Here is an 8,058-nt window from a genome sequence, read left to right as displayed (position 1 = left end):
TGGGATGTGTGGACTGAGAATCAATAAAATGTTACTGACTTTTTATGCTGTTTTTATTGAGCGTGTTATAACATTTGGTTTAATTTGCTGGTATGGCAATGCTTCAGAAGCACAGAATAAACTATTAAGGAAAGAGGTGATTTTGGCAGGTAAATTGCTAGGGATTTCTTTACCGAGTATAGAAAGTATCTATAATGATAGAGTGTTAAATAAAGCTAACAATATTGTGAAAGATAAGAGACATCCTATATCCTGTGCTTTTGAATTGTTACTGTAAGAAATTATAGTCTGCCTCGACCAAACTTCCACTCTAAATAAACTATTCTCCTTTCTCTACAAAGAGCTTAATTATCATAGAGATAATTCTTTCAATAATATGTAAATAGTATCTCCTGAACGTTACTTCGTCAATAGTAACCTATAGCGTGGGAGCGGCAGTAGGCCATCAAGAACCATCTGCTGACCAAAAGGGTACTTGAATATAATTGCTAGGGATTCTAGATAATCCTATCACCTTAACATTTGATTGTTTCCACCTGAAAGACTACCAAAGATGTGGGAACGGAAGGCTATCACTTTCATTGTTATCCGCAATTTACATTTAAGACGAAACTTCATTTACATGCGGGAATATGAAGCGGGAAGATGAACGTAATAGAGTATAAAATGTTTGAGCGTAGGATGTTCGTGGTTCATTCTGACTCCGTTGAACCCAAAGTGCTGCCTGTACTTTGTCACTGCTATGCTGCAATAAACATCTTCATCGTCCTCATCATTTTTCTTACATTGGTACCATCCGGTCGATGGTACTGTGTCCCTCGGTGTATGAAAAACAGGTCCAAATTTTCTTTTATTCCCCAAGCAATTACATTTTTAAATTCTACTTCTTTTGATATCAATTGATTGGCCAGCTGGTCTGGACAAATCTTATTTATTAAGTTAGATTATTGAATTAAGTATTGATTTTGTATGCTAAATTGTGTTTCTTATTATGTCTGTGTCAGCTCACTGCAACCTTACCTTCCCCTAAGTAAATGATAAATAAACTGAACTGAACTGAACTGAACCTCCAGAGGGGCATGGGATCGCCTAACTAGGGCAATCGAGGTTCGGGGGTGAAGAAATTGTGGTTCGGGGTACCTCAATAGGACCAAAGGGCATTTTAGCGTTGGCGTTAAAGGGGCAGCTAGGGGCTCGAGACTGCCACCCCCTCCAGGCACGCTGACGCTGGTCTCTGGAAGAAATGCTTTGGTGGAAACACTGCCTTAAATACGCTCTTCAGCTAACTGTCTAGATAAAGCCCATAATTCTAACTCTTTTTTTAATTTCTTCAAGTTTTGCTTAAAAATCTTAAGATTATTTTCTGGAAAATAATTAATGGTGTTTGCGCCTGAACGAATAAAAAGACATTTTGACTTCCCTTTCTTCTTGTCAAATGTAGTGTAAAAAAGTTTCTTCTGAGTTAATTTATACTTTGGGATGACATCAATCTCAATAACCCACTTGTCCTTGTTATCTAGACATTTTACCTTAACAAACTTGGGGGGCCTAATGCATACCATTGCAATACTACTTTTTTCTTTGAAGTGCTCCTTCAGACCCTTATCAAATTCGTCTACATATTTATTGCGAGATGTCAACTGTAGTCCAATAATTTGTCCATGTTTGTACAGTGGTTCATCTCCAACACCAAAATGGATAGTTCCATTTGTTCGAGAATTCATGCATGCTGCAGCAAACCGGAATGTTTCATTTCTGAATTTTTTTAAGACATCCTTTTCTAAAGCATTCTCTGTGTTCGCCATGAGTTTGTACTCATGCAGAGGGTCAATAAGATTGCTTGGACCAGTCTCAGGTGGAAGTATGTCATTTTGTATGTATTCAAAAGTTTCACTGCTTTCATCAAAATGGCGGGGCGCACAATAGCGAAATACAGAGCTCTTTGACATGTCCTCTGGGTTCTCTGAGTCAATCAGGTGTGCTTTGGTCTCACTCCCCACATTATTTGTTTGTTTTGTGTAGTGTCTCAAAAGTAAATCCAGAGATTGGGCATTACTTTCCCCATCTGCTTTTGTGTACATGCCACCCTTCTGTTCCTCCAGTAGAACCTTTCCGTATCGAGAAAGCGACACATCAAAGAAGAACTCTCCTCCACTGTCTGTATTTTTGGGTATGTCTTCTGAGGGGAATGCCCATCTCTGCACACTTGATTCACTACCCCTATTTTCTTCAATGCTGATTTGTGAAGTTATCTCCAGTTCAGCAGATCCAGTGGTAGGACTTTCAGCTGCTGTTTTTTCTTGCTGGAAATGCTGTACTGCAGAGGTCCCTTCTGATGCATCTGTGTCCTTGGGAATGGCACTGAAGTTTTCTGAGGATGTTTTGAACTGGGCCACTATTTTAGTGACGTGAACCGCAGGTCCATGCATTAAACCAATGTCTAGGAAGTCTTGTTTGTCAAAATGAACTAGAGAGGCTCCATAGACATCCTCTTTGTAAACAATCTTAGCATACTGCTCAGGGACTTTCATCTCAATGAGCCACTCATAGACATCATCTTTTGTCCAGTCATCCATGTTTTTCAGCTTTGTCCATGTGCCTGAAGTTCTGTTGTGTTCGGAACATTCTACATGCTGAAAAGATGATGTAAAAATTGATATTGAGAATTTTTATTAATTAAAAAAATACAAATTTTTTTAGTCTGAATCACTGAAATTCTAAGTTAATTATTTGTGAGAACAGACAATGATTTTATAATCTTTGATATTTCAAAGCTGAAACAAATTTTCCATCTGAATTGGAATCTCAAATATATTAAAAATAAAAAAGAAACAAAATTACTATACCTTTCTGATTGTTCTCTTTGCTCCATCGCTCTTATTCAATCATTCCTTTCCACCCAAATCCACCTGAAAAACCACAAAATATAATGCAAATATGAGCTATTCCACATAGTATTTGCTGTGAAAATGTTAAACATGAAGCATCCTAGACTCCCAGTACTCTCACTATTCGTGCAAAAACAGCACTTGTGTGATATTGCCCTCGCTGCTCGTGTGATATCGCTTATTGTGATATAAATATGAAACAAAAACTCATACAGGGGCATTATTTGCCCCAATATCTGGAATTTTAGGGCATAACTGCATTTATGGAGTTGTTGCCCTGCATCATGTTTGTCAACAGTCAACTGTATGAAATGTAAGATGACGTAAAGGTCTGGGGGCGGGCCAGTGTGTTAACTGCGTTAAAATATTTTAATTGCATTATTTTTTCATAACTAATTAATTAAGTTAACGCGTTAAACTGACAGCCCTAATATATATGTATATATATATAGTATTTACATTTACATTTAGTCATTTAGCAGACGCTTTTATCCAAAGCGACTTACAAATGAGAATATTAAGCTATATACACATATATGGTGAGCAGAGGAGAATTCTTTAAAAAACATTACAAATCTTACTGTTCAAAAATGTTTGACTGGTAGTGTAGTATGAAAATGTGTATTTTTCAATTAAAGAGAACTTGTAGATTTAATATGGGCCGCTTTTGCAGCTTAACACTTTTTTTTATCATTTTGTGTTTCAAGAATAAGTTCCAAGGTTAAGAATACACTAGATGATGACAGGTGTCGGTGATCATTCTCAAGTGTCGTGATCAGCACTGCTGTTGCTGTTGTATCACTCAGTGGTTAGATCAGTGTAGCAGTCAATAAACAGGACAAGGGAGGTCACGTACGGGACACATCAATTTAGCCCAATATACGGGACATCCCAGCTAATACAGGACAGTTGGCAACCCTAAGTAAAAGTGTGGTTCCCTTTCGAGAGAGTCTCTCGATGTTGCCTACAGTGTAAGCTGATCTCTTTGGGGAAACACCTTTCTCCACAAATACTGAAGCCTTATTCGCTTAACGAATTGTATGCCGCCAAAGCGGAAGCGTTAGCATTAGCTGTTACGCTTTTTTGGCTGAAGGTTGCAGGCTTGCCTTCCAGTGTCTTTGGCTACACTGACTGTTATATGTGTCGGTGCCGGCACTCCCGCAGTGTGTTACCCTTCTATGAGAAGCACCGGCTGTGCCGCTGTCTTTCATACAGATGTGTAGTGTAGCTTACACTGCCCACCATGTAGGTCACTGACTGCTATATATGCCGGCACTCCCGCAGTGCTTTACCCTTCTATGAGAAGCTCTCTCTTCATACAAATGTGTAATGTTGCTTATACTGACCACTAGATCGGCCGGCGTTACAGCTAACATAGCTATGTGCAACTGCATGTAAAGTGTCTAGCCTAGCTTCAGACTCTTGCATAGAGCCAGCTGCAAACAAAAGAACTTGTGGCCGAAATGCCATCCGTTCCCGGAACGAGGAACGTGCCGCAGAGTATTATAATCGGATCAACAATAAAGTCTACCTGCTATTTTACTCTTCTCCCGGTTTCCCTGCCTATTGCAGGCACTATCACTGATTGTCTTTGTGCTATGGTTGTTCCGCTGTACAGTAAGACTAGCTGGAAGACAGAATACAGGAGATACTGTCTGTAGCCATCAGAATTATTTTCTCTCTCCCTTAAGACAGCGCTATTGCTTATGCTTGCTTCTAAGCGGGTGGATGATATTGTTATGTCCCAGTAAGTGCTGGACCCAGGGCCGTCCTTAGGGTGGTGCAACTGGTGCGCCCCGCGGCGAACAGAATGCCCCCAAACCCACCAATCCCCCCCCCACTTTTGTTTTGTTTTGTTTTGTTTGCAGGTATGGTGGTTAGTGGGGGTGTGTTTTCCACCTGAGGCTCACTATTGGGGCTATAAGAACTGCAGCGCTGATGAGTGCCTGGTGTGGAGGACTGCCTACAATGTGACTGCACTCGCCTGAGCGGCTGTTATCTTATTTTCTTTTGTCATGTTTATTTTGTTCACATCCATTTCAGACTTTGAGCTTACAGTCCTCTGTCATCCAAGCTTTAACTACTGACTTCCATTAAAACTGACTACTGATTGTTTGAACATTTTTGTTAATTATGATGTTTTGTTGAATAAACTACTTCCTTCGCTACTTGCCTGTCTGTGTTGGCTCTCGTTCATGTTGCAATTGGGAGCCAGTTGTAACAATATGAACGCTCTCTCTGTCAGCGAGTCATGTACGGTTTTCAGACCTAATGACTGTAAGCTGTACTTAAACCAAGAAAGGGTTACGTATCCAAGGTGCTCTCAACACCATTCAGAGCCCAGGTGATATCTCTCTCAGCTTTTACAAGTGCGCAGCGGGGGAGAGCATTATAATAGGGGAGACTGGGGATGAAAGTAACACTTTTTGTTTGAGCATTAGTAACTCGGTCGATATTTGTGCTAGGTCACTCAAACTTTTATTATACTGGAGTCCCTTGATGCAATAAAAAAACTCACATGACTTTGCCCCAACAGAGGATGTGAACTGGACTCATTGGAATCATCATAAGGGGCTGGTTGTAACATTTTTGATGAACTCACGCAATGACATCGCAATGTCATTTAGCAACTTTATAGCAACAAGTCAACCTCCTTTTAGCAACTTTCCCTGACAATTAGTTGGCAACACTGACTGTGTTAATGTACCTGTTCCTGTGTTAGAAGCAGTAGAAATATCTGGCTACAAGAGAACGATATAAAACCATGAGGTGGCTATCTGAGGCTGAAAGACATTAAGTACATTTCTTAACTACTTTATCTAATAGTTGAGTGATCATTGCACAAGATACTAGATGTCATATTTGACCTTGAACACGGTCGAGAAAGGCTACCCTCCCTGCTGAGGGGAAAAAAAAAACCTGGCTAGAACCAAGTTGCGATGTCATATCTATTGCATCATATGTCAAGTTCAAAAGTTTGATTACCAGTCAGACAGTGTATCAGCTTCCGGTGTTATAATTCATGTGCCCTAACAACTGGAGTATAAGTAACTGAAATGTTTGCTATTAGAGAATTATATAATTTATAAACTTAAGTTTGACTTACTTTTCAGTCTGTTACTCACCGAAATGTTCTTTGAAATATTCTTCTAACCATTAGGATAGGTTCTCCTCGTCAGTCATGCATCAACTCGTGATGTGCCGTAAAGTGGACTCATGCTATTTTGACTGACTTTCCAACAGATTTTAGAAAGAGATGCATGCATAATAATCCACGGATCATAAAATAAAAACGTTAGTCTCATTATTTATAAACAATGGTATGAATAGACTGCGGATTTCTTTGTGTCTGTTCTGTTCCGGACTACGTGTCAGAGGAAGTTGTGGTGGCTGGCTAATATAGGTCTCTATGGCACCACCCTCCCAGAGCCACACACACACACACACAAAATAAATAAATAAATATGTGTGTATATATATATATTTTTTTTTTTATAATAATAATAATATTTAGTTATTATTATTATTATTATAAACATATATGGCTCATGTCCCCTCTGCCTGTCCACATGTCTCAAATTCAGCTGTGGGGCGACAGAAAAATTACCCACAGGAGCAGGTCTATGAAGAGAGCGAGTGTGAGTCATATCCTGCCAGAAAATGAGAAGGTGCTGTCTTGCTTCTCACTATTAAGCATTCAATAATAGTTTGTTTATGTTATGACCCAAAAAAAAGTACAAAAGTAAAAACTTTGTACAAACATAATGGCATGTACCAACCCTATTATACAAGACTCAAGCACTGACTGATTATCAATAACTGATGGAACAAAATAGACATTGACGTCCTATTCTGCTCCACAAAGTAAGATACATTTAAAGTGAAGTACAAATATGTCAAAATGCTCTCTCAGTTACACTGACTTGTCATGGAATTCAGTCACTTTTTTGGTTCACTCCTTCTCCATATAGTGCATTTTAAAACATTTACTATGTAAGCAGTAGTAAATCTGTGAGCAATTTTGGACACAGCTATTGCCTATGATTGAGAAGACATGCAAATTATGGGTGTGTACGTTAGGCTTTTGTATTTTACATGTACAGAATGACACGTGGTAAAACTCTATGCAACATTTTTTTGTAAAAATTTCCTCTGCAAAGAGTGCATGTGATGTCAGAGTGTCAAAGACACCGGAGAGTGCATGTGAGCATGATATAGGCAGATAACTCCATGAAAGGACAGATATGTAGTCTTAATCATCTGGCCCAGTTACTTAAAAATTCTGTATTGTCTATGTGACAGCAAAAGTTAGCTTGTAATCGTGTCTGCTGTTCATATTCATTGTAGAGTTTTTCTTTTGCTATTTCAGAAGCTTCTTCATCAAATGTAGTCCTCAGAGTTTGTTTCCTTCTGTCTGTGCTTCTCTTTCTCTGACAGGATGTGCAATTTTTCCGCCTCAATCGCTCTCTCTACAATGTCAAGCATCTCATTGGTGTAGTGTTGACCACCATTCCCAGTGACTATTTTGTCAATCTGTCCAAACAACTGAATGACCTGTTCAGCATTTTGTTCTTCATTATTGAACACATGGAATCTTCCACTGCAAGTTTTGATGAAACTTAGCTGTTTGGGTTGTCCTGCGCAAATGTGTGAATGTTTGGTCCTCCAGATGATCTCCATGAGTGAACAGTGCCATGGTGTATATGGAGGATTCCTAACCAAAAATATTTAGAAAAATTCTAACTGCTTCTGGCGCCGATAGTAACATGCACTGCTTAATTCTCTTGCAGGGCACAGACTGGTTTAAAAGCCCCCTGAAATCGTGTTCCGGAGGGTGGTCCTCCTCGGTTTAAATTGGAGTTCAGGGTGAGCGGTATTTCGGCTGCACATGCCCAGTAGGCCCGTGCGGTAATCAATAACTAATCCTTTTCTTCCATCAACTGTTGCATTATATGTTTCCAGGATGGTGAAATTAGATTAGATTCAGCTTTACTGTCATTGTGCAGAGTAGTATGTACAAAGTACAGAGCCAATGAAATTGAGTTAGAATCTAACCAGAAGTGCAAATAGCAATGTATATAAATAAAAATAAAAATAAATATATATATATATGTGTGTGTGTATGTGTGTGTGTGTGTGTGTGTGTGTGTGTTTGTTGCAGTTCAAGTGG

The 8,058-nt window shown here is 39.2% G+C and overlaps 1 pseudogene; it reads right to left on the bottom strand.

The window, feature by feature from the left end:
- Positions 1-7,144: 7,144 nt before the first annotated feature.
- LOC107674178 (GTPase IMAP family member 4-like) overlaps positions 7,145-8,058 on the bottom strand; it is a 7,336-nt pseudogene continuing 6,422 nt past the window's right edge.

Source organism: Sinocyclocheilus anshuiensis, unplaced genomic scaffold, assembly GCF_001515605.1.
Source record: "Sinocyclocheilus anshuiensis isolate Anshui unplaced genomic scaffold, SAMN03320099.WGS_v1.1 scaffold728, whole genome shotgun sequence".
Classification (NCBI taxonomy): Eukaryota; Metazoa; Chordata; class Actinopteri; order Cypriniformes; family Cyprinidae; genus Sinocyclocheilus; species Sinocyclocheilus anshuiensis.
Note: the sequence above shows the minus strand (reverse complement) of the source record. Positions and strands in the feature narration are given on the sequence as shown.